Genomic DNA, 27,981 nt, shown 5'->3' on the forward strand with positions numbered 1-27,981 from the left:
ACGCCACCGCCAGTGCAGTCAGGACGCCTGCATTCCGCCACTAAGCGTGTATTAGTGTTAGAAGAGACGGCGCGTCACAAGAGAACCACAACCATACCTTCAACGCGAGAGAACGTGTGCTGCCCTCTCAGCAATCATGTCAAGGGCCAGGAGAGAAGGCTCTAGTATCTTCAGTGACCTGGGCTCCTTCTGTTTCGCGGCTCTGCCGTCTTCCACGTGCGACTTCTGCCTCATTCCATCTTGAATACCGCAGAACAGCACGTAGTAGACACAAACGACAGGGACTGAGAGGGGTCAAAGCCAAGGGAGTGGTTTCCAGTCCTGAGCATGCTGCGGGGGCTTTTTCCGCTTTTCACCGTTTACTCGGAGTTAGCAGTTCGACCTGAGCTCCACTAGACGGCAGCACGTACACACATTGAGTATACCGATGTGCGAATCCTTAAAAACTCAAGGAAACAGAACCAGCAAACTCGGAAGAAACCTGAACTACACATCCCAGCATTCATCATTAAGCGCCTGACTTGTCTGCACGAAGGTCGGTCTCCGTTTGCCGCTCGCGCAGTGACCTGGAGGACGCCATCCACCTGCTGCTACTCTAAAGTAAGATTTCCTGGTATTTTTTCAATGAAACTTTAAATGGACTGGGAAAAGGAGATGTTTAATTTTTAGATGTTGCTTTGCTCTGCACGTTACTTATTTCAGGAAATCTTAGCAGTTAGATCAGGATAAGGATGCATTTGGAAGTCTGGTATCTTAAGTTTTTCAAAATAACCAAAGAAGAGAGGATTTTTCAGTGTTTTAAGTGAACATTTTTCTTCCGGGCTCACGAAGACAGAATTCCTGAAAATGCTCTGTCTCTGATAATGAAAAATTAACACTTTGATTCCAGTGTTTACAGTAAGAAAGCCATCAAGTTTGCTTTTCATATTGGATTTTACCATTTCAGTCTATGTTTGCAACTCATTTTCCCAAAAACTCTGTTTTAGCGTGGCAGTGCAGTTGACCTAACAGTAAACCTTCGGCTCCAAACTCCGGGCCCAGAAAGGCGGGGAGGCCGCCCGGAGCCCGGCGCCCAGAGCCGCGGGGCGCACGGTCTCAAGTCACAGCGTTTGATCCGCACGCTCAGGACTGGGGGTGGGTAAAGGTTCCTGGAGTCTCTCATTCCTAAAGTACATACTGAAAATATCTCAACTCTCCCCAAGTTTAAAGTGAGTATGAACCTCTCGTGTAAGAAGGGGGAAAACCAGTGAAAATTTCGTTGCCTCAGAGTGGCTGGGCTTCTTGGTGGCTGGCGAGGGCGGCCGCGGTCGGAGCGCCTCTGGCAGCGGCGAGCTGGTCCCGGAGTCGGGCGCCGGCAGCTCGGGGCAGCGCTGGGAGCAGAGGGAGCGAGCGCCCGGGCAGGGGCGGGGACGGCGGGGCACCCCCTGGAACGCCCGCCGCCTGTCCGCGCGTGGACGCCGCGGGCCCCGGGCGGCCGAGGGCTGGACGGCAGGCGTCCAGGCGACACGAGGCCAGCTGGGCCGGCTGGTGGGAGGCCCGGGTGCGACGCCGGCTGGGACGCGGGAAGGAGCGCGCGGGACCTGGCCGCACCTCGGGCCTTCGCCCCGCGCCCCGCCTCCCCCGGCGCGCCCGCCCCCGCCTGCCTGACGCCCCCCGCCCCGCCCCACTGGCGCGCCCGCCCCCGCCTGCCTGACACCCCCCCCCCCGGCGCGTCCGCCGACGCCTTCCTGACGCCCCCCCCCCGCCCCCGGCCCTCCCGCCCCCGCTTGCCTGACGCCTGCCCGCGTGAGCGCCCCCGGCGGGCGGAGCCGCGCGTGGCTGAGGAGGACGGAGTGGGGCTCGGGAGGAAAGGGCTTCGGGGCCCAGGCCGGAGAAGCCGCCTGCGCCTTCTCGGGCGCGGTGTGTGTGCGCGCGTGCTGCTTGAGTGCGTTCGCTCAACGCCCTCCCAGCTCGCTTCCCTGCCTTTCCCATCCTGAGGGGGGAAGACGGCGCCCCCACACGCCGGCCCCCGCGGCTGCTAGGGCTGGCGGGTGAAACGTGGGCCGGGGTTCTGAGCAGGCCTTCCTTCTTGGGTAGAAAGACCTTTGGCTTTTGCTCCTTCCCTTGGTGTTTTTTGACGCGGATGCGGATATGGTGCCTTGGGACATAGCAGCCATGTTGTGACTTGGCGCGAGGTCAGAGGCACACGTTGAGAACAGCAGGATGGGGGAGAGAGCCTGGCTCCTTGAAGACCACCTCATTTGATCATCGTTTGACTCCTCGCCACCCCGACCTCAGCACTAGCCGTTCCGCGCGCCCTGCAGTCGGCACTGATCAGACCTGATGCACGCCACCTTTCCCCCGGTCACAGTGTCTCAGTCCTGCCTGTCAGAAGTGACTGACTGTGGCTGTTAAAGCGTTAACTCCCGCCGGCTTAAGCTTGAGAAGAGAATCGGCAGCGTTATGGGGAGGCCTGCGTTTCGTCTGTCTCTCTCACCTGGACCAGGCCACATCAGTTTCCTCATCTGTAAAATGGGGGTATTGGACATGATTTGATTTTCCGGTTCTTTTGTTCAGTGACTTTCTGAGGCCGATGGTGAAATCTTTCCAAGGGACAAGGAAAAACCACAGATGAGAGCCAGCCCTGATGGCTTAGTGGTTAAAGTTTGGTGCACTCCACTTCAGCCTCCTGGTTCAATGTTAGCTTAGGGCGAATCTTCCCCTGCAAAAATAAGAATATAAATAAACAAACTAGAAATGATTGATGGTGCAAACCCAACGGAAGTTTACAGGACAGAAAGCAGGAAGGACATGCCCAGTGGCATAGCAGTGCGTGCGGGCACAGCGGGGAGGATGGGGACGGGAGGACTCCACCCCTTCTGGATCAGCATTGGGTTCTCAAAAAACCGAAAGGTGGGTCAAGTCCAATGTCTGTCTCTTACTGAGTATCAGTTGAGTGGGCTGTGCCAAATGGTTTTGATGTACAAAGCTAGGTATCTAGAGTGGGCGCTCTTGGAGAATTCTCATGGTGGGAATATTTGTGCTGAGGTGCCATCTTCAGGTTCTTAAAGGAGTACATTGAACCATTCATTCTAGATGTTACTGCATAGGACCATGTCTACAGTGCATGCCATTAAATACACGTGTCTGTAGATTAAACCGCAGGTTCCGTTATGGGTCGACTTGATGGGAAGGTCATCGTCCTGACAGCTGCTGCTCAGGGGATCGGCCGGGCCACTGCCATAGTAAGTTACTATCTCTGTTTGCTTCCTGCCTTTGGAGGTGTTGAATCACGTGGACAGATCCCATGGCTGTTTAATTCTGCTCTACTTCTTTTTTTTATTGGCTTTTGTGCTTCTGTTGTCTTAAGTTACAAAAATAAAAGTTGCTACTCTTGATCCCAGGCAGATGAAGCAAGGCTTACCTCACATATTTATTATGTGACGTCTCATAACTTTTGACGCTGAGAACTTATTTCTTTGCCTCAGTTTCTCTGCACTGTAATAAATTTGTTACAGCGGGCCTAAAGGAGTACATAGCCCTCTGAAATCACCTCAGTTCAGACATAGGACTCCAGAGTTCTAAGACTATCAGGTTACCTTTACCTTGTAATTTATAGCAGCTTCTTGCACATTATAGTCCTCACTTGAGCTAATAATGCAGCTTAACTGTAACGGTAGGATTAGTTTGATATTTGTAAATACACTAGTATACTCTTAGGAGGAAAAGTGTTGAAATAACCCATTTTTCTCATTATTTTGGGTTTAGTCACCTGCTCAGAAATGGAATAAAGGCTGTCAAATCACAGAATAGTAGTATTTTGAGAGGTGTTAATAACAGAATCCTAGTTTTTTAAAAACACTATTGTATTTGATGTTACTAAAAGGGACAAAGTCAGATGACAAGCACAATGTATGTCATGTTGTACTAATTAATGATAAAAATAACAATGGGAAGGGCTAAGTGAGACTAGATAGTTTGAAATTCCACCCATGTATAAGGAAAACAATGAAAATAAGATAAAGGGAGAAAAGGCTAAAGGATTTTCTATTCATGAGAGCAGCTTAACCAAGTAAACAAAGGATTCATTTGTGTGTTGTCTTCCAGGCTTTTGCAAGAGAAGGTGCCCAAGTCATAGCCACAGATATCAATGAGTCCAAACTTCAAGAACTGGAAAAGTACCCGGGTAAGCAACTCAGCAGCTTGAACTTGGGATTCAGAGTCCATAAGGTATTATAAAAAACAGTACTCGTCTGCTGAAAGAAAATTACTTGGCTGGTCAGCTCCACCGGCCTTCTTCTTAGAGCCTGATTCTTTGATATCAAATCTATATTCTGTGAACCTACAGACAAAAATCTGTATACTTAAATATATAAAAGTTGTATACTTAAAATTTTTTTTATCCAGCATGTTGAAGGATTCAGTACCTAATTACAAAGTTGTATGTGAAATTTAACAGTTGTTGCGTTAACTTTTAATGACAACTTTCACTTCTGTGCCCTACTCAGCACAGTGCTGTCCAGTAGGAAAATGATGTGAACCACGTGTGTGATTTAAATTTCCTGTGGCTACATTTAAAAAGTAAAAAGAAACAGATGAAAATTAATTTTAGTAATGTATTTTATTTAACTAAATATATCTAAAATACCATTTTAACATACTCAATATAAAAAAAATTTATGGAATATTTTACATTCTTTTTTCATACTAAATCTTTTAAATTCACGTGTGTTGTACACTTACAGCGCATTTCAGTTCTGACTAGCTGCATTTCAAGTGCTTAGTAGCCACATGTGCCTGGTGGCTACCATATTGGAGACAGCTCAGCCCTAAAGTCACATATGATCAGAAACCCTAAGAGATTATGCAAATTATTTCGCTGTGTATCACCCCTTACTGCACCACACTGAACTCAACTCCAGCATCAAAGGACTTCAACTAGAGTTCCTCTGAAAGAAATCAGAACAGACAGCTCATTTGAAAGTTAATTCTTCCAGCAAAATAGAACAGGTTATATAATCAAATGCAAATTAGCACATTGAATTCATGAACGGAATTAGACTATGCTATTTTAATTATTGGATTGTTTATTTATTATTGGAAAATTATTTAATTTTAATAATAGGGAATTTTAACTCCAAGTCAGAAAAACGCTGTTGTACTGAAAAAGTACTAAGGGAAGAAAGTCCTCCCAAAACTTTCTCCCCTTTCTCTCCTTTTCTATGTTTATAATCTTTTCTTTCTATATCTATAAAAGAATAATAAACCATATTTTTTTAAAAAACATTAAAATAGTGACTTTCTTTTATTAGAGAATGTTTGGGGTTTTTTAGTAACTATTACAGTGTGTCTCTGAGATCCAATGCTGGATCTCTCATGTCTAGCTTTCAAGTGTTTCATCCCTTCTCCTGGCCCCTCATTTCTTCTCCTTGCAATTTAGTGCAGAAATAAGTGATTATACCCTTGACTGACAAAGTTGTTTCCAATAAATAATGGAATTGACATGAAGGTAAAGTGCACAAATGGAAGCAGTCTCCTGTCTCACTGCCCTGCCCTTCCCTACCCCTCACTCAGATAGGATTCAGTGTTCCTGGGGCAGTGACTCACCTCTGGGGAAAGAGCAAGCCTGCGCTCTGTTATTACTGCTGGCTCACTGAGAAGCATCTAATATAGATCATACTTCACTGTAAAGTCTTTTCTCAGAAAAGGCCTTTAGTATTCAATTTAGAGAGTGAAGAGAAAGGGAGGGAAAGAGAGGTGTGTTATTGGGAGTTCAGGATGGGGAGGATTTTAAGATTTTTATTAATGAGATTCTTAAGATTCTTAAGACCCTACCAATGGTCAACAATCCTATGAAGGCAAAATGGACAGATACTGTAATCTTTGTACTTCAAAGCAGCTACATCTACAAGACTAAACATTTTTTATGGGTATAAGTAAATAATTTCCCTTGTTTTATGTTTCAGGTATTCAGACTCGAGTCCTGGATGTCACAAAAAAAAAACCAAATTGATGAGTTTGCCAATGAAATTGAGAGAGTTGACATTCTCTTTAATGTTGCTGGGTAATTCATAACTTTTTAATTTCATTCTCCTCACAGAAAGTTTTCTATGTCTTTTATTAAAAGAAATTTGATAATATGGCCAAATTATTCTTTGTGAACCCTAATATATTCCTTAGGAAATAAAGCTGGATTTTGGACAGAATTTTTGTTACAAGTAAGATTCAGCAAGTAAAACAGCCATAGAAGTTGACATGTGCTTGGGGCCTAAAGGCACTTAAGGATACTCAAGACAACTGCTACCAATCCAACGCTGTTGATCTACCTAAGGCTGGGGACAGGCTCACACCAGTGGACTTGTCACTGATGTTCCACTAAGACTTATAAAATAAAATCAAAAACTGTTTTCCAGGAGTGTCTTTAAGGCAAAGTATATCTGCCAAAAACTGAGTACTCAGTTTATTGAAATGCGAATGTTCCCCATTTGTTGGCACAACATTCTGGCAAGTTCTTTCTACCTCCCAAGCGCAGCATTTCTTATTAGGACAATTAATCCCAGCAAAAGAAGTTTCACTCTGTTGCTTTATATACAGCACAAAGAGAATGGCTTAATTGAACTTGATAGAGTAGTACCAAACTTGCTGAACCATGCTTGAAGGATGAGAGACTGGAGCTGGAGCAGCCCCATGTGGAGCAGCTAGTGCTTGTGCTCACTCTCCCTTTTCAGGCATGACAGTAGAGATGAGGACAGTTGAGGCTTACGCAGGACTAAGTAGATAGAGTCTGATGTTCCACTTTTCTTGTGTGGTGTTAACGTTTATACTGTGGCATTGATAGAAAAATCCTAGAGCCTTCTTATGTATTTTTATGATTCTTCCTAATCATGTTTCAGTATGAAAAAAGTCTGTCTATTCATAGTTTATCATGTGTTACAATGTATGGAAATTAAAGCAACAATTTATGATTATCTATTTTATAAATAATCTGCTCATCTTTCATAGAAGAATATATTCAGAACCATGAAAAAATCAACTAGCAAAATTATTTTTTGAGCATCTATTAAATTTTCAGCAAAGTAAGGGATATAGAAATATAGCATGTGGTTCTTGCTGTCATTTGATTGAACTGGAAGTACAGTGGTACATGGGAATCACAACTGACAATATTTTATAAGTAATTACATAATTTTGGTCCAGGGGACAGTGAAATCAATTAGGACCCCATTGTTATAAAGCTTCCTTGAGGAAATGTGACTTGGAAAATAGCAAAGGCTATTTTGAGGGTTTTATTTTGTTCTGCTTTGTTTACTCAGTATGTCAGAACTGTACAGTAGCGATATTACTTTGCTGCCCTGAGATGGTGAGATACTTGTTTTCCCTGCAACTTTGATTTCCCTTGAGAATGATAAGTTCTTGCCACCTGAGGGCACTGCTGCTCTTGAAATCAGAGTCCACTGGGGCAAGTGTCCTCAGTTGTTTGTAATGGCGTTGATATTTCCTGTGCATTTGGTATAGAGCTTCTTATGTTTGGGGGCTCCAGACACTTGCCGCCTTCTTTTAAAAGAAGGATCTTGTTTTCAAATAACAAATTTTTTACCTTAAGTTGTTGAGACACTTACTTACCTAATGTACCAAGTGATACTATGTTTGAATTGTTAAAAGTCTTGGTTAGGGAAGGGACAATGGTCTAAGTCAATAAATGAAAATAAAAATGAAAAGGAAGTGGAATAGAAATCGTTTTTAATGATAACTTTTCCCCATTGTTTAATTACTCTTCCAGTTTTGTTCATCATGGAACCATCCTGGACTGTGAGGAGAAAGACTGGGACTTCTCAATGAATCTTAACGTCCGCAGCATGTACCTGATGATCAAGGCCTTTCTTCCTAAAGTAAGGTGACCACCACCAGGATGACCACCACGTTAGTCTCCAGGTCTCCATCCTGGGCATCCAGAAAGAATCCTCACATGTGCTGAAGAGTAATGGTAGTTAACGTAATGACTAACATGTAGTGAACATAAATACCAAGGCATTTAGTATAAATTAATTCGTCTGACCTTCCAGTTCATCCATTCAAAGAATATTTATTAAGCACTTTCTACATGCCAGGCTCCATTCTAGGTGCAGAAGACAAATCAGAGAACTAAACAAAGTCCCTTCTGTCAGGGAACTTCCATTTTGGAGAGGTGAGACAGGATAATATGTAATCAAATAAACATATAACATGTGAGGTAGTTATAAGTACTATGAAGAGAAAAAAAGCTCAGTTATTAGAGAGGTCCCAGAGGGCCTCACTGATAAGGTGAGATTTTCATAGAGGCTGAATGGAGCAACGGAGCTAACCATTCAGGTGTTTGGGGAGAAGCTTCCAGGGAGAGGGACAGCAGGAGGCCTGTGGGACCAGAACAATCCGATGAGGTAGGTACTACTTTGTCCCATTCACTGTACAGAGAAAGAAACTAGGAGGTTAAGTAACTTGCCCAAATCACATAACTAGCAAGTGGTTAGAGCTAAGATTAGGCACACGCTCTCAGGATGGATGTACCCCACTGCTTTTCTGTACCTTGAGTACCCTCCTTACTCTCCTGTCTTTAGCTGAGCCACTGAAGTTCCAGAGAGGTGAGAGACAGCATGTGCTGAAGAGAGAGTATTCCTCCTGAGTCTGCCACCCTTGAATTCTCCAGCCTTCACACAGCTCATCAATGTTTTTCATTTTGTTATACAAATAAGCTTTAAGTACCTTTTGATACAAAGCACCACACCAGGTGCTCTAGGGGAGACAGGTGTAAATATGAAAAATGTTGACTTCAAATGAGCTTGTAAGCCAGCAGTAGCAGACAGCACGGGCTCAGACAATGGACGGGTTGACTGTGTACAGAACCAGCTCAGTTCAAGGTTGTAAATTAAATCCTAGTGAAATGCAGAAGAGCCATTCTTTCCATCCATCCCTGCTGGATGAGATGACTGGAGTACTGAATGCTGCCCTGTGCGGGACAGGAGAAGAGCTTTTTAATGGCGCAGCAGGACTGATACTTTGCTCTGAACATTCAACCTAACGTCAAGAAGGATGCAGATGAATGCTAAAAGGAAAGTTAGAGAAATTGACTTAGTAACAAAGGAATTTGTTTTTAATCTATTTGTTTAGTGCCTAGAAGGGATCTTTGGGTGGGCCCACAGATTGTTGAACTAGCAAATTTTTTAAAAATATAAATTGCCTTTTTTACCTATCTGGAGGTGATGAAAATCTGTTATTTGGAACTTGGATGCATTTTTTGAAGGCTGGTCCTTAACACAGGATTTGGGGAGAAGCAGAGGCTGTGGTAAAAGGGGAGAGCGTCCGTCACAGCTGGTGAGACGTGTGAGACTCATTTGTAAAATGAGCTTGTTCGTGTCTGCAGTGCTTCACGAGTATCAGTGAGGAACGTAGGTGTGAGGCACAGTGGAGCTGAAATTTACACTTGTAAGTGTTAACTTTTAAAATATCGAACAATAACTTGCAAATTAGTGAGTTTGCCTGTGATTTAAAGCACCTTAACAATAATCCATATGAAACAATGACACTCGTTTGTAAAAAACGAAAAGAAAAAAATCCCCCAAAATATTAACCAGTGGGATGGGGAATCAAAAGGAGTCAGTGCCACTTGTTAAGGTGACCCTAACCAACATGACCCCAAGGTCAGACTCTGGTGTCAAAAAACCTTCGGCACAGCCTGAGCTCTGCCCCTAATTCGCCAGGTGCCCTAGGAGATGGTACTTAGGCTCTCTCAGCATCTGTTTCTTCTATTTATTTATTTACTTTTTTTTTTCTAAGATTTTATTTTTACTTTTTCTCCTCAAAGCCCCCTGGTACATAGTTGTGTACTTTTAGTTGTGGGTCCTTCTAGTTGTGGCATGTGGGATGCCACCTCAGTGTGACTTGATGAGCAGTGCCATGTCCACACCCAGGATTCAAACCAGCAAAAGCCTGGGCCACCGAAGCGGAGTACGCAAACTTAACCACTCAACCGCAGGGCCAGCCCCATGTTTCTTCTGTTTAAAATGAGGGTGATAGATTACACAATCCCTTCCAGCAGTAATTGTCTAGGATCCTCTTGTGTTCGTTAACCATGACACACATATACCCAGTTAGAACTTTCCAGAGGAAGCCAGGATTTGGAGTCCAAGCAGATCTGCAAGGTCAGGTGGTCAAAATATAGGAACACTTGTAGGAAATTTCTGTTCATGGATAGACATTCCAAGACTGAAAGATCGGTCAAAAGGCAGAGGACAAATTGAAGATTCTGTAAGAGGTCAGTGCAGAATCCAAGGTCCACTAGAAAAGAAGATCCATTACGACAAGGATCTGGGGAGGGCTTGGATGTTTGGGGATTTTTCCTCCTTTGCTGTATTGTAGAAGAGTCCCTAGCACACGGAAGTGCTTAGCAAATGTTGGTTGAATGAGTAAGTGAATCTAGGTTATCAGTCCAGGTTGGGGTCAGGCATGGAATCACTGAAGACCCAAGGAGCCAAGGTCTGCCAAGTTTAGGAGCTGAGTTCTGGTTGATGGGGACAGAAGAGCTGAGTCAGAGTGGGACTGACTAGATACAGCTAGAGGAGATCTTTAGAGACCTTTGTAGCCCTGCCTGAGCTTCTGGAAGATCAGTCCTATGTGGCCTTACTATGTACAGACACTCCACTTTATGGGCCACAGAGGGCTGCTGCTTGGCAGGCAGAGGGAGCATCACACGCTACAGCAGGTTCTGAGCTGGGGGTAGGAAGGCAGCATGGAGGGAGGCAAGGACTTTGGGCTGGAGAATCAGCAGACAGGCCCAGCCGAATGTATGGTACCAGTGTTGGGGCAGCAGTAGCATCTCTAGGCGTGAAATTCTAGTTTGCCTGAGAGATTATTGCATTTCAGAAGATTGGAGACTGAACTCACTTAATAGCCCATTTTTATATATTAAGTTGGGCTGTATGTATTAAAAATGGATTATGTATGTTAATTATATTTCAATAAAACTGGAACAATAAAGTAAAATGGGTTATTTGCTAAAATGGATAAGAAAGAATAATTTTAAGGCTTAGTTTTCAACACCATTCTACTCTACTAATTTTCCTAGTGTTTTTTATGAGGACCCCATTTCATTATGATTCTCTTTATTTTATAGACACACAAGTTGAGTTAAATATATTCTCCCCTCCATCTTCCTTGACTTGGTGGGTCACCTCAGCCTCTCCCGGTGTCCTTCGCTGTCTCCAGCACCATGCCATAGGCTGGTTTCAGACTCTCTGCTTTTAGTATGATTGGTAGCTAAGTATCAAAACGGAAAGTAGGAAGATGACCATAAAGAGATGTATAATCTTGGCAGCCTCATCCCTGATCCATTCGATCATTCACCGTCTCCATTCCTGCCTCTGTCTGAAAGCTACTGGAGAAACTCACCCCAACGGAAGTGACTTTTTTCTCTAGACCCTTTACACTGCCTCTCAAGACTCTGCTCTTTTAGAAACTTCACTTGATTTTCATGATAGAGTATATCCTGGTTTTCCTTCCTCTGTTCTCTAGTTGATATTCTCCCTTTTCCTCCTGGCAGTTATTTGAACTCTTCCCCACTTTCTCGTGGCCACCATCTCCCCTTGTTCTCTATAGTCATCCTCCCAGCCTCTGACTTCCATGAAAAGTTAGTGCCCATTAGGCCCATTCTCTCAACCTCTTGCTTCTTCCTCCAAAACGTTTATGAGTACCCATGCCCTTGCATGTACATAATATTATCTTGAAAACATACGTATATGTTATAATTAATAAAGTGTAAGTTCATTGAAAACAAAACATTTTTTAAGTCATAGCAGCCTGTTTCATTATATATTCTTTTAGGTCTGGGGCAGGGCCCAGTAATCTGCACTTTAAACTAGCACCTCAGGAGATCTTAATTCATCAAAACGTATTGACCGCCTACTGTGCCCCTTGTCTAGGAGGACAACACAGCCCCAGACCCTCCTCTCTCAAAGTTCACAATTGAGTGGGGAAATCCTGCAGGACGTATTTTTAGGAAACACTGCCCTTGACAGGAGGCTGCCATCAGTGCATGTGGCCATGGACTGAGCTCTGCCTGCTGTGTCTGCTTTTACCACTCCTTTCCCGAACCACTACTGCAGCTTCCAGTCGTCTCCAGCATAGGCTGCCAGAGGAACCTGTAATCCCCGGATCTAGACATACCGCTCCTCCTCTGCACTAAGGCCTGCCTTATCTTCAGGGGAAATCCCAAATTCCTAAATTTAGTCCCTGTTGGCCTCTAAGGCCTCTTTCCTCCCAGGGCCTGCCTTCCAGCCAGACCCATCCCTTCCCCCCAGTTCCATAATAGAACCTTTATACCTATGGTTCTCATTCCTTAAAACACACTTCTCTTTTGTTTTTCTGACTGTTACTCCACAAAAATGGGGTTCTCCTACCCAATGCACGTAGAAAAAAAACAATTAATTACAGCATCAGATTTGGGGAAAGAAAAAAGCTTTATTGCTAGCTTGATCTGCAAAGAGACAGGAGGCGTATTCTCTCAGATCTGTCTCCCTGATCAAGGACTTGGGGCAAAATTTATGGGATGAAGGGCAGGGTGGTCTGAAGGGTGGAGACGGATACTTGGAGGTGAGAAATGAGGTGAGTGATGATCTGTGCAAGTGCAGTCAGCTCCATGGCTCTTCATAGGACGCATATTCACAGAATGGTGATGTTGGCATGATCTGAGGGTGGAGTTTTCAGCCCTTTGATGTCAAAAAGATTACTTAACAGGCATTTGCGCAGGCCCACTTGATGGAATGGTGGTCTTACCTGGCCTGAACTGGACAAGGGGGGACTCTCAGTTCCTGAAAACCCACTCTTATTACTCTGTTGGTAAGACGGGGTCAGTTGAACTGGTCCTGGAGGGCCCACGGTTACACTAATACTCTAGTTTTCAAAAATCGACCCACATATTTCCTCCTAGGAGCCCTCCTCTGAGTGTCCAACAGTGGATTGGCCCCTTCCTACCACCCACCACCTGTTCTCTGTGAAGGCCCATGCTGTCTCTGGATGCTGATTATGTCAGCCACCCAGTCAGACTGGCAGCTCTCCATAGGCAGGGACTGTGTCACTTATCTTTGAATCTCCTGGACCTACACAATACCCAGCCACTGTAGGTATTCATCAAATAATGTGTTCACTGGAGTAAGAGTTTTCTAACATCAGGAACACAGTAAATATGAACATTCATTTGCACTGGCTTAGAGTTCATCCTCGGTCTTGCTGATACTCTTGTGACAGGGAAGGTGGTAGTCCCCCTGGGAGATGTTCTTGCCAGTGAGAGTGTACTCTGCCATCAGTTCCCAGCAGTGATGAGGAGGTTGTTAAGACTGCTTAATAGTACTTCATGTTAACAGCTAATAAGATGGTTCTGCAAACCCAGAGTAAATGCAGATCTTTTAAAGAGGTAGTATTTTTAGCCTGCAGAGTGGCATTTTTTTTTTATTATTTGTTTTATTTTGGCAGATGCTCACAAATCTGGCAATATTATCAACATGTCCTCTGTGGCTTCCAGCATCAAAGGTAAGTCTGTTTTCCTCTGGGGGTTGTGATGAACATACTCATAATCTTCACAAGCTAAGGGTTTTGGAAACAAGCATAGCAGATATGATAAAACTTACCCATAACTTCAAAACTGCTCTTTTAAAATTAGTATTAAGTTCCTTGTCTACCAGTCCTTTCACCTTACATGTGATCCAGTGACATTAAATGAAAGTTTGTTTTTTGTGCTCTCCCGTTTAGTTCTTCTAATGGATATGGCAGTGGAGATCAAAGTGGGAGAAGGAAACATTTATTCATTTGATTAATCAAAAATGTATTGAACACCTACTGTGTGCCCCTGCCCCCAGAGAGTTCACAGTCCAAAACGGGGAGAGGGGAGAGGCTCAGGCAAACACACGTCTTCCACCATGTGATAGTTCCACTAAAGCGGAACACGCGCACTTAACCACTGAGCCACCAGGCTGGCCCCAGCTATTTCATTTTAAACTTGAAAATCCATGTGTGCCAGACTGTGCCCTTATCTCCATCTTGCACTGCAATCCTGGCCCTTCAACTTGACTTCTCGTTTAGGGCCCAGATCAACTGTCTTTGTGAAGCACCCCCCCAAGCCCACAGGCAGAGTTACTTCCCGTATTGTCACAGCACTTCATACAAAGCTCTGTTACAAAAAAAAAACAAAAAAAGAAATAGCCACTGCTGAGAGAACATTCCTTCTCTTTGCGAGGATACACACATTAAGCCTGCATGAGAGAGAAATGCAAAGAAATGCCTAAGCTTCTTGGTCTTTTGTTTTGCTTTGCTTTACCCTAATTTTCTTTTCTTTTCTTTTCTTTTTTTTTGAGGAAGATTAGCCCTCAGCTAACATCTGCCGCCAATCCTCCTCTTTTTGCTGAGGAAAGCTGGCCCTGAGCTAACATCCATGTCCATCTTCCTCTATTTTATATGTGGGACACCTGCCACAGCATGGCTTGATAAGCGGTGCTGTGTCCGCACCCGGGATCCAAACCGGCGAACCCCAGGCTGCCAAAGCAGAACGTGCAAACTTAACCACTGCGCCAGTTTTCTTTTTTTATCTTTTTTATTTTATTGAGGTCATAATAGTTTATAACACTGTGAAGTTTCAGTTGTGCATTATTATTTTTCAGTCACCATATGTTGCCCGCAGCCGCAAAGGGCAAGGAATGACAGGCACCGCCAAGGCTATTTGGTTGTTTCAGCAATCAAAGGTTTTGGATAAAGGGAAACAGAACAAGGAGTGGGCATAAGGGAGAACAACAAATCGGTACTTACAACATCCACACCACAATCAGCTGGGGAAGTCCCAATAGTTTGTACGGCGGGTGGGAGTGCCGATTGTCCGGGTCTGAGGCAAGGTGTCCTTTCCTCAGTGAGACTCCCAATTGTTCTATGCCTGTGACTCCCTTTTACCCTAAGGTTTCTCTGGGTTCTGACTCAGGGTTTTAGACATTTGGATATTTTGAGTTATTTCTTCTTGTTCCCACAGATGGGGTGCTTCTATCTTTTTCGTTCCCATGGATAGGATGTTTCTAAAGTCCTGTCAGGTGCCCGTCAGGGTGGCCAGCCCAGACAAGGAACATGACACAGGACTCATTCTTTGTAACTTGTGCCTTAGAGTCAGGGCCGAAGTGGCCCTGAGCCCAGACACATTCCTTTGTGTAGGGCCCAGGCCCAGTATCCTTGGAAGGTGGGGAGATCAATGAACTCTGTGCACCTTATAAATGGTGCCTCTTCACCCCTTGTGCCCACACCCTAACCCCCTTCCCCCTGGTAACCACTAAACTGTTTTCTTTGTCCATGTGTTAGTTTTTCTTCCACATATGAGTGAAATCATATGGTGTTTGTCTTTCTCTATCTGGCCTATTTTGCTTAGCATATTACCCTCCAGGTCCATCCATGTTGTGGTGAATGGGACAATTTTGTCTTTTTTATGGCTGAGTAGTATTCCGTTGTATATATACCACATCTTTATCCATTCATCAGTCGGTGGACTCTTGGGTTGCTTCCACATCTTGGCTATTGTGAATAATGCTGCAGTGAACATAGGGGTGCATATATCTTTACACATTCATGTTTTCATGATCTTTGGATAAATACTCAGTAGTGGAATAGGTGGGTGGTATGGTTATTTCTATTTTTAACTTTCTGAGGAATCTCCATACTGTTTTCCATGGTGGCTACACCAGTTTGCATTCCCACCAGCAGTGGATGAGGCTTCCCTTTTCTCCACATCCTCTGCAACATTTTTTGGTTTTTCTCTTGGTAATTATAGCCATTTTAACAGGTAAAAGGTGATATCTCATTGTATTTTTGATTTGCATTTCCCTAATAATTAGTGATGTTGAACATCTTTTCATGTGCCTGTTGGCCATCTATATATCTTCTTTGGAAAAATGTCTGTTCGTGTCCTCTGCCCATTTTTGGATCAGCTTGTTTGTTGTTGAGATGTATGAGTTCTTTGTCTATTTTGGAAATTAACACCTTGTTGGATTTATGATTTGCAAATATTTTCTCTCAGTTGGTGGGTTGTCTTTTTGTTTTGTTCCTGGTTTCCTTTGCCTTGCAGAAGCTCTTTAGTCCAATGAAGTCCCATTTGTTTATTTTTTTCTTTTGTTTCCCTTGTCCAAGTAAAAATGGTATTCGAAAAGATACTGCTAAGACTGATATCCAAGAGTGTACTGCTTATATTTTCTTCTGGGAGTTTTATGGTTTCACATCTTAGCTTCAAGTCTTTAATCTGTTTTGAGTTAATTTTTGTGTGTGGCAAAAGATAATGGTCTAACTTCATTCTTTTGCATATTTCTGTCCAGTTTTCCCAGCACCATTTATTGAAGAGACTTTCCGTTCTCCATTGTATGTTCTTGCCTCCTTTGTCGAAGATTAACTGTCCGTAGATGTGTGGGTTTATTTCTGGGCTTTCAGTGCTGTTCCATTGATCTGTGTGCTTGTTCTTGTACCAGTACCATGTTGTTTTGATTACTACAGCTTTGTAGTATATTTTGAAGTCAGGGATTGTGATGTGTCCAGCTTCATTCTTTTTTCTCAAGATTGTTTTGGCTATTTGGGGCCTTTTGTTGCCCCATGTAAATTTTAGGATTCTTTGTTCTATTTCCACATCATTGGGATTCTGATTGGGATTGCATTGAATCTGTAGGTTGCTTTACGTAGTATGCAAGTTTTAACTATGTTTATTCTTCCAGTCCATGAGCCTGGAATATCTTTCCATTTCTTTATGTCATCATCAATTTCTTTCATTTAACGTCTTAAAGTTTTCATTGTGTAAGTCTTTCACCTCCTTGGTTAAATTTATTCCTAGATATTTTATTCTTTTTGTTGGGATTGTATATGGGATTGTATTCTTAAGTTCTCTTTCTGTTAGTTTGTTATTAGAGTATAGAAATGCAACTGACTTTTGTAAGCTGACTTTGTACCCTGCAACTTTGCTGTAGTTGTTGCTTGTTTCTAATAGTTTTCCTATGGATTCTTTAGGGTTTTATATATATAAAATCATATCATCTGAAAACAGCAAGAGTTTGACTTCTTCCTTGCCAATTTGGATTCCTTTTCTTTCTTTCTCTTGCCTAATTGCTCTGGCCAAAACCTCCAGGACTACGTGGAATAAGAGTGGTGAGAGTGGGCACCATTGTCTCGTTCCTGTTCTCAGAGGAATGTCTTTCAGTTTTTCCCCATTGAGTATGATGTTGGCTGTGGGTTTGTCATATATGGCCTTTATTATGTTGAGGTACTTTCCTTCACTACCCATTTTATTGAGAGTTTTTATCATAAATGGATGTTGGCTCTAGTTAAATGCTTTCTCTGCATCTCTTGAGATGATCATGTGGTTTTTATTCCTCATTTTGTTAATGTGTATCATATTGATTGATTTGCAGGTGTTGAACCATCCCTGCATCCCTGGAATAAATCCCACTTGATCATGTTGTATTATCCTTTTAATGTGATGCTGTATTTGGTTTACCAATGTTTTGTTGAGGATTCTTCGTCTATGTTCATCAGCAATATTGGCCTGTAATTTTCCTTCTTTGTGTTGTCTTTGTCTGGCTTTGGGATCAGGGTGATATTGGCCTCATAAAATGTGTTAGGAAGTATTTCATCATCTTCAATTTTTTGGAATAGTTTGAGAAGGATAGGTATTAAATCTTCTTTGAGTGTTTGGTAGAATTCTCCAGAGAAGCCATCTGGTCCTGGACTTTTATTTTTTGGAAGACTTTTGATTACTGTTTCAATCTCTTTACTTGTGATTGGTATATTCAGATTCTCTGTTTCTTCTTGGTTCAGTTTGGGAGGTTGTATGAGTCTAAGAATTTATCCATTTCTTCCAGATTGTCCAATTTGTTGGCATATGGTTTTTCATAGTATTCTCTTATAATTCTTTGTATTTCTGTGGTATCCATTGTAATTTCTCCTCTTTCACTTCTAATTTTATTTGAGCCTTCTCTCTTTTTTTTTAAATTAGTGAGTCTGGCCAAGGGTTTGTCAATTTTGTTTTTCTTCTCAAAGAACTAGGTCTTAGTTTCATTGATCCTGTCTACTGTTTTTTTGGTTTCAATTCATTTATTTCTGCTCTAATTTTTATTATTTCCCTCCTTTTGCTGACTTTGGGCCTTTTTTGTTCTTCTTTTTCTAATTCTGTTAGGCGTAATTTGATTGCTTATTTGAGATTTTTCTTATTGGTTAAGGTGGGCCTATATTGCCATGAATTTCCCTCTCAGGACCACTTTTGCTGCATTCCATGTGAGTTGGTATCGTGTATTTTCATTTTTATTTGTCTCCAGTTGTTTTTTGATTTCTCCTTTAATTTCTTCAGTGATCCATTGGTTGCTCAGTAGGTTGTTGTTTAGTCTCTGCATGTTTATCTCTTTCCCAGCTTTTTTCTTGTAGTTGATTTCTAGTTTTATAGTATTATGGTTGGAAAAGATGCTTGATATGATTTCGATCTTCTTAAATTTATTGAGGCTTGCCTTATTTCCCAACATGTGGTCCTTCTTTGAGAATGTTCCACGTGCACCTGAGAAGAATGTGTATTCTGCTGGCTTTTGGGTGGAGTGTTCTATATATATCTATTAAGTCTGTCTGGTCTGTAATTCATTTAGTTCCACTATTTCCTTGTTGAGCTTCTCTCTGGATGGTCTATCCATTGATGAAAGTGGGGTGTTAACATCACCTGCTATTACTGTGTTGCTGTTAATGTCTCCTTTTAGGTCAGTTAATAGGTGCTTTATGTACTTTGGTGCTCCTGGGTTACATACACATATGTGTTAAATCCTTTTGGTGGAGTGTCCCTTTTGTTGTTATATACTGCCCTTCTTTGTCTCCCATTGCCTTTTTTTTTTTTTTTGGGTGAGGAAGATTGGCCCTGAGCTAATGTCCATGCCAGTCTTCCTCTTTTGTATATGGGATGCCACCACATCATGGCTTGATGGGCAATGTGTAGGTCCACGCCCAAGATCTGAACCCATGAACCCTAGGCCTCCAAATCAGAGCACGTGAACTTAACCACTACATTACCAGGCTGGCCCCATCTCATTGTCTTTTTTATCTTGAAGTCTACTTTGTCTGCTGTAAATATGGCAACACCTGCTTTCTTTTGTTTGCCATTGGTTTGGAGTATTGTCTTCCATCCTTTTACTCTAAGCTTGTTTGTCTTTAGAACTGAGACGTGTTTCCTGGAGGCAGCATATTGTTGGGTCTTGTTTTCTAATTCATCCAGCTATTCTATGTCTTTTGATTGGGGAATTTAATCCATTTGCATTTAGAGTGATTACTGATATATGAGGGCTTAATGCTGCCATTTTATCACTTGTTTCCCAGTTGTTCTGTATTTCCCTTTTTCTTATCCCGTGTATTTCAGACGGATGATTCAGTTTGTTGGCTCTCTATGATGGTTTTCTCCGTTTTCTGCTTATTTATCATTTGTGTCTCAGTTGTGATTTTTTTAGTGGTTAACCTGCACTTTGTGTACAAGATCTCATAGATGAGATAGTCCATTTCTGATAGACTCTTATCTCTTTTGACTAAGCAGTTTCCATCCCTTTCCCCTTCGCCTTCTGCATTATTGTTGTCACAACTTGTTCCATTTTGTATTGTGAGTTTGTGGTTAAAATGATGAGACTATATTTATTCTTGATATTTTCCTTCCCTTCATCTTTAATGTTATGCTAATCTGTTCTGATAAAGAGTTGCAGTTTTCTGATTTTGTCTGCCTGTTTATCTCCTTGCTGAAGGCTGTGTAAACCCTTTCTTCTTCTTTTCAGGTATGAAGGCCTTCTTGATCAAATCTTGTAGGGGGCCTTGTGGCAATGAACTCCCTGAGCTTTTGTTTATCTGGGAAAGATTTTATTTCTCCATGATATCTGAAGGATATGTTTGCTGGATAGAGTATTCTTGGCTTAGAGTTTTTGTCTTTCAGAATTTTTAATATATCATTCCAGTCTCTCCTAGCCTGTAAGGTTTCTGCTGAGAAATCCAATTAAAGCCTGGTGGGGTTTCCTTTGTAGGTGATTTTCTTCTGCTTTACTGTCCTTAGTATTTTTTCCGTGCCATTAAGTTTTGCCAGTTTTACTAATCCATGCCTTGGAGAAAGTCTTTTTACATTGATGCAATTAGGAGTTCTCTTAGCTTCTTTTACTTCTAATTCCAGCTCTTTCCCCAGGGTTGGGAAGTTTTCAGCTATTATTTCTTTGAACAAGTTTTGTGCTCCATTCTCCTTCTCTTCTCCCTCTGGAATACCTGTATTTCTGTTCACTAAATTGCTAATTTTATCCTCCGTAATATCAGCTCTGTCATTCAAGGTCTCCAAATTTTTCTTTATCTCATTTATTGTGTTTTCATCTCCAACATTTCTGATCGTTTTTTTCTTTATAGTTTCAATCTCTTTTGTGAAGAATTCTCTCCGTTCATTAATTTTGTTCCTGATTTCATTGAACGGTCTTTCTGAGTTCTCATAACTTATTGAGTTTTTTATGATGGCCATTTTGAATTCTCTGTCATTTAGATTGTAGACTTCTGTGCCTTCAGGATTGCTTTCTGAGTATTTGTCTTTTTCCTTCTGGTCAGGAGTATTAATATACTTCATACCATTCAATGGGGTGGATTTGTGCATTTGCATACTGATAGTATCTGGTCATACATTCCACCTGCCACCACTGGAGAGGGGGCAGCACCTGTGTAATCTGAGCCCACCGTGATCCCTGTCAGCCCTGCTTGTCCGAGCCTGGGCCACTTGTTGGGACTGCAGAGGCCCTGTGGGCTCTCCCACCAGACAAGAAAGCGATTATGCAGGAGCTCAGGGCTGCTGCCTGCTCCCACAGTCCCACTGAGTTGCAGTCCACCCCTTGGGGCTGCAGTGGTACTATGGGCATTCAAGGCAGCTGGGAATTTGTTTGCCTGGGTGCACAGCTCCACTGCCATCTGCTCCTAGGTCACACCAGCCATTAGTGCTTTGTGGGCAGGGCCTCCCCACTGGGTCTGAGCCTAGCCATTCCCTGGGACTGCAGTGGCTCTGGGCTCTCCCACCAGACGAGAAAGCGATCGTGCGGGGGCTCAGGGCTGCCATCACCTGTTCCTGTGGTCACGCCGAGGCACGCTCCCACCCTTGGGGCTGCAGCAGTACTATGGGCCTCCAGCTGGGAGAGCAGCTGCATGCGTGTACAGGTCTGCTGGGGGACCAGAAGAGTACTCACCTATCTCCACCACCTCTCCAGGGGTAGTCCATCCCCCTTCAAATGTATAGCTGCGCAGGTCTCTCAGGCATCCTGAGGTGCTGTGTGGGTATCTTCTGCTGATCAATGAATGACCATTTAGTTGTAGTTCGAAGAGGGAGAGACAAAGGGAACAGCTCACTCCACCATGATGCCGATGTCACTCCTAATTTTCTTTTGGAATCTGCCTAAGGTTTCTCCCAGCTGATGATGAAAAACTAAAACCACTTGTCATTTAAGTGCAGCATCTCAACACCTGAGTCTCAGTTGAGTTGTGCCGATAATGATACTATTTTCCTAAATTCAGAAACTCACCCTATTAAGGGAGAAAACCTGATATCAATTTTTAAAAAACAGTGGGGTGAGAGGAAGCATGACACTGGTTACTGGGGACACTAATTTGTGTTCCCTTTCTAGAGGAGACTGTGTTTTTCATTCCTTCACTTGTCGAACCTTCTCTTCATCCTCAGGAGTTGTGAACAGATGTGTCTACAGCACAACCAAGGCAGCCGTGATTGGCCTCACAAAGTCCGTGGCTGCAGACTTCATCCAGCAGGGGATCAGGTGCAACTGTGTGTGTCCAGGTGAGTTAGGCTCCACAGGGCTATGAAATTGTCCTTTGTGACATCCCACTTGCCACTGTGAGAGAGATCTCCATAAGCTTGTTTACTACCTGTTACTGTGGCCTGTCATTGGGACAAGTTCAAAAGGGAAAGAGTCCCATCCTGTTAAGGTAACAGTCTAACAGTCAGTTGGGAGAGAGATCCTAAGTCATCAGGAATAAGCCACTGAGGCAAACAGTTTACATGCTGCTCATGCACGTGGCGGCAATTCTAAACCACTGGGTTAAGAGACATGAGTCACCAGGGCTTACTGTTTTGGAAGCAGACCAGGGATGACTGTGTCGGGGGGAAGATGAAAAGTAGCCCATGCTCACAGGACAGCGGAAGAAAGTAAGAGGAGCCTCCCAGAACACAGGGGCTCTGCCGTGGAAATCACCTGGGTTGGCCCAGGGATAAAAAGGAGGGATTAATACCTTCCTTGATGCTATACAAAGTGAGTCAGCAAACTATGGCCTGCAGGCCAAATCCAGCCCACCGCCTATTTTGTAAATATAGTTTTATTGGAACACATCCACACCCAGTTTGCTTCTTGTATTGGCAATGACTGCTTTCATCCTACAACAGCAGAGTTGAAAACAAATGGTTCTTAACACCAAGAATATTTACTGTTTGGCTCTTCACCCAAATGTGCTGACCGCTCATAAAAGAAAGGAGAAAAGCAGAACTTATTAGTAGCAAGGACATTCAATGTGTCCAAACTAAAGCATTCAATAACCTATTTCTTAGGAATGACTTCTCATTTTCTTAATATCTGTAGGTGTGTCTATTAATTAGATATGCCCTTTCACCTGGTTCCACTGACCAAAATGAATATAGGCTACCTAAGAAGAATTACTAACTTCCTCTCTGGAAAGAAATGAAATGAACATCCAGGATCCAGGTTTTTCTCAGTAGTTCACAGCTGGTGTGGGGATTGAGGAGGGGAAGCATTGCAGTTCCCTGTGGGACCTTTCACGACCTGGAGGGTATGCTAGGATCTGGGGGGGAGTTGACGGGGAATAGGCTGGACAGCCCCACAGGAGATTCTGATGTAATCCAGCCTGGTCTCCCCTCAGGTTGAAAACCACTGATTTATTAAAGAGGGAAGATGACTATATACCTTTTGTTGACACAGAATAACCAATAACCATTTTATAGATAAGAAAGATAAGGTGCGTTTTACTTGAATCAGGCAGTCTCTACAAAGGAAGAAAGCGTTCCAGAGAGGCATGGTTTTCAGTACAGTTTTATACCTTTTTAGAACACAGAACATCCATAAAACACACCCAGGATACATATTCATCAAAGTTTCAGAGAGATACTCAGTTGCAAATTAGCAAGCAGGTCAACATGACCCTGATGTCAGGAAGGGGAACTTATCTTTAAAGAGTTCTGATACTGGTGGGCACAGGAGGGGAAGTGTGCATCCTTATCTTCAAAGAGTGCCTTCTTTTACTTTGAGATAATGCATAATGCCCTCTTTAATGGTTAAGGCAGATGTTTGATAGGCTATAAGTCAGGTGTCTTTAGTTCAAGCCAAATCAGTTTTAAACCAAAATAGCTACCCCATATACCTCAATATGTGAAAATTTCTTGTCACTTTCAAGCTACAGCATTCCCCTTATGGAGGTGTTGTGTATAATTTTTCTTGGACTAAAAAGGTAAACATCGGTAACACTAAGAAACAGGAGGATACAGAAGAGACAGTTTCACTTGGTTTTAACATACAAACTGGTGATACCTGAGCCTAGCTGTTCTTGGTACCATTTACCCGGTGGAATAAATGGCAAAATGATTTGGAAAATGTGATTGTTTTAGCAGCTAGCCTTTTCAGAAGATTGGAAAATATGTTATCAAATTCTCTGGGACAAGGAACTAGCTGTGACTCACTGAGCCAGTCCCAGAAGGAAACATGATGGGGAATGAGTGTGTGTGGGATGGTGCTGATGGCTGTAGAGTCACAGCTGGTCAGCACGACTTGGGTAGACAGTAGCATGGTGTGTCAGCCTGTACCATGGACACAGCAGAGTCAGGTGACAGTGGAATGAAGCAGAAGGCATAGGCTTGATCCACAGCTCTCATTTAATGGCCGTTCATACTGGCCACATGTAAGATGTGACGCTCATTTTCCTCAGTGGGAGGAAGCTGTAGAAGCTGTAAGGATTTTGAGGAGAGTGTTAGAGAAGCTCAAGGCATCTTGAGCACACTGCTGGTGAAATTTTGGACTTTAAGGAGGCTGTTGATGAGAGAAGTAAGCAAAATGTTGTCTGAGGGGCTGGCCCCGTGGCCGAGTGGTTAAGTTCGCGAGCTCCGCTGCAGGCGGCCCAGTGTTTCGTTGGTTCGAATCCTGGGCACGGACATGGCACTGCTCATCAGACCACGCTGAGGCAGCGTCCCACATACCACAACTAGAAGGACCCACAACGAAGAATATACAACTATGTACCGGGGGGCTTTGGGGAGAAAAAGGAAAAAAATAAAATCTTTAAAAAAAAAAAATGTTGTCTGAAACTGGATACAAGGGGGTCTTTGTTATGTGGTTTCAGAAATTTTATCAGCACTATTGGCTGCAGTGACATGGAAGGTATAAAATGTTTCTAATGAACCAGGCAATGTAGCGAAGGCAATTTCCTCCCAGAGTGGGGAGAGTGCCGCCCCTCCGAGTAAAATGTGAGAGGAGAAAGAAGCTAAAGAAAGGGTTCTTAGACAGAAAAGTGTCAGAAAGTGCAAATTTTGAAGCTTCCCAGCCTCTCCAGAGAAATGGCAAATGGTCATAAAATTAAGGAATTATTTCTGAGCAGACCTCAAATCTGCAGTGCTGTGAGGAGCCCGCTCTAAAGATGGACCTGAAGGATGACTGCAGATCATTTTCCGTGACTGTAGGAAGACCGTGTGGCCTCCTGGAGTACTGTCAGTCAGAAAGAGGCTTCCTGAGAATTTACAGGTTACATACGTTAACAAAAAAAGTCTGGGGAACTTGCTCTGTAGGAAGGTGAACTAAGTGGGGTTGTAAAAATTTTAGTGTCATTCTTATTTTTCTTTTTTTAAGTAAAATATTGTAAATTATATTTTTCAATGAAAAACATGAAACAATGTTAAAATAGGAATTTGAAGCCAATGAAAACTGGCAAGATAATGAGGAAAATTTAGAACCAAGGACTGTGACAAGCATGGAGCTGTCCCTGAGGATTCAGAGTGAACGTGACAGCAAAGAATGGTTTTGAGATCATTGAGACAATGTGGGTCCTTGTACTGGTAAAGAATTGTGTGATATTACCTAGCCCTCAGGGTTGTTGTGAGGATTACTGAGATAATACCTGTAAAACTGCATACAGTCCATAAAGTATCATGTCAGTGTAATGCGACTAAAATGCTGGTGTTTCACTCAGAGTCCCTGCCTAGTGTCATAGTGAATTGTAGTCTGTGCTTTTAAAAATCATGGAAATGCTGTTAAAGAAGTTATAAGCCTATGAAATAAAAGGGCAGGCAGAAGAGGTGAAATTGCTGTTCCAAGTTATGGACAGGATTTCTCTGGTACCTGTATCCTACGGAAAGGAAGTTTAAAGTTGAGTTGCCAATTTCTTTTTCAGTCTAAGTAAGTAACCAAGCTGAATGTCACCCTTTGATTTAGGAACCGTTGATACCCCATCTCTGCAAGAAAGAATACAAGCCAGACCAAACCCTGAAGAGGTATGTCTCCTATTTTAAATGTGTTTAAATCTTTTAGTTAAAAAAAATGCCCTCTTCCTTACGCAGAGTAGACAAATGCATAGAGACAGAAAGTAGAAGGGTAGTAGCCGGGCCTGGGGGAGGGGCCTGGGGAGTTAGTGTTTAGTAGGCATAGAGTTTCAGCTTTGCAAGATGAAGAGACTTCTGGAGATTGGTTGCACAACAGTGTGAATGCACTTCATGCTACTGAACTGTACACTTAAAAATGGTTAAGATGATAAATTTTATATTATGTATATTTCACCACATTTTCAGAAAAATTTAAAAACCCTCTACTTTAAGATTAACTTCCTGATCTGTCACAGTGTCTGTAGGTTTTAGTATAACACAAATAGTTTGAGCAGCGTAGGAGTCACCATAGTCCTGCGTGGCCCACAGTTAATAATATTAATGATACTCTCATGTATCATGCGTGAATAATCGAGGCAGCAGGCCAGTGGCCTCTGTAGATCTCTCTTGCTTTGCCTCCTGAAGGAGCTGCCAGTGAGTTCATACTTTAGCTCACACCACTGATGTCTGGTGTGGTGTCTGGTCACAGGCACGGAGCGACTTCCTGAAGAGACAGAGGACGGGAAGATTTGCAACCGCAGAAGAAATAGCCCTGCTCTGCGTGTACCTGGCTTCTGATGAAGTAAGCGCTATTCTTCCCAGGGAGGTCATTATTCTCAATCACATTGGCCCGCTATTTTTGCTCATCAAGTAATGTCATTTTACAGAGTTACAGCATATGATCGTTAAGTTGCTGCATTTACGAGGTAGGGATAAGTTCTGATTTAATTTGCTCAAAGAAAGACCACTTTGATCTGAGCCACTAACTCTTCCTCATTCAAGTTTATATGTCACCAAATCTTGTAGCAAATAAAATGGAGGATGGAAAAAAATTAAATCACTCAATTTTATGAGAAACAGTTACTTTCAAAAATTACAGTTGGGGAAGCCTTGATTAAGTGTAAATCAAACGAACCTCCAAAATCATGAGAGCTTCAGGTGAAATGGGGAGAGAGTTAACCAGATATAATTGTGTCCAGGAGACACAGAATTGGCATCTGGTGTTCTTAGTTTTACTGGAAACTTATTTAGAAGAATCCCACTGACTCTTTTCCTATGAATTTTTACTGTTTGTCATCATATATGGAAATTCCTAATTCTGTCTCTTTCCACTTTGCATCTATTTAGTAACCAGTTTCTTCCTTTTTTTTTTTTTTTTTGAGGAAGATTAGCCCTGAGCTAACTACTGCCAGTCCTTCTGTTTTTTGCTGAGGAAGCCTGGCCCTGAGCTAACATCCGTGCCCATCTTCCTCTACTTTATATATGTGGGACACCTGCCACAGCATGGCATGCCAAGCGGTACCATGTCCACACCCAGGATTCAAACCAGCGAATCCCGGGCCACTGAGAAGCGGAATGTGCGAACTTAACCACTGCGCCACCGGGCCAGCCCCCCAGTTTCTTCCTTAATGGCTATTGTATATTTTTAAATGGCTTACAACTGTGAAGGCAGAAACTACATTTATAAGGAATAGAGCACAAGAATATCCCCCTATGTTATGTCTTGAAATGTTACATGCCCTGGAAACTAACGTGTGAGCAGAAAGAAGGAAAAGGGAGCAGGCAGGAGAGAGGTGTGTCACTGGCCACTTAGCTCCTCTTTACAGTGATTTGGTGCACATGAGGTGGTTGATGAATGTGGCAGATAGAAGGGTTGAAATGTTTTAGTGACAGAGCAGTTACTACTTGTCAGAACTATTACAACAGCTGTTAATTAATAGCTGGGGAAATTGCTAGGCATTTGATTAATGGAGCATACATTGGCTTTTGTGATTTCTCTGAATCTATATCTTCAGAAGAGCTCACTTGATTTTGAGGTACTGCTGATAAGCTAAATTGTCCTTGTTTAGCCAGAACTTAAGTTACCAAATATTTAGAAATGTTCTGGCTTGAAATGTGCAACAAAAGGACCATTGGCCTTTTAGAGGAGACCAGAGGAGTCCATATATAAAACAGAGAACTTGCCTTTTTAAAAAAACTTGAGGGAATTGGGGTTGTTTCTTGATAAACTGATTTATCTGCTTTATATGATCCGTTTTCATATATTGAACTTGGGGCCAGCCTGGTGGCGCAGCAGTTAAGTTTGCAGTCTGCACTTTGGTGGCTAGGGGTTCACTGGTTTGGATCCCAGGTGTGGACCTATGCACCGCTTGTCAAGCCATGCTATGGCAGGCATCCCACATATAAAGTAGAAGAAGATGGGCATGGATGTTAGCTCAGGGCCAGTCTTCCTCAGCAAAAAAAAAAAAAAAAAAAGAGGACGATTGGCAGTAGATCTTAGCATAGGGCTACTCTTCCTAAAAAAAAAAAATTTCTGTTCTTCTATTATGATGTCTTTCCTTCTTGCCTCT

At 42.7% G+C, this 27,981-nt stretch overlaps 1 pseudogene; it reads left to right on the forward strand.

Annotated features, from left to right (window-relative positions):
- Window positions 1-449: 449 nt before the first annotated feature.
- On the forward strand, window positions 450-26,468 carry LOC139043191 (dehydrogenase/reductase SDR family member 6-like; annotated as a pseudogene).
- Window positions 26,469-27,981: the final 1,513 nt, after the last annotated feature.

The sequence above is a fragment of the Equus asinus genome, unplaced genomic scaffold, assembly GCF_041296235.1.
Source record: "Equus asinus isolate D_3611 breed Donkey unplaced genomic scaffold, EquAss-T2T_v2 contig_193, whole genome shotgun sequence".
NCBI classification, from domain to species: domain Eukaryota; kingdom Metazoa; phylum Chordata; class Mammalia; order Perissodactyla; family Equidae; genus Equus; species Equus asinus.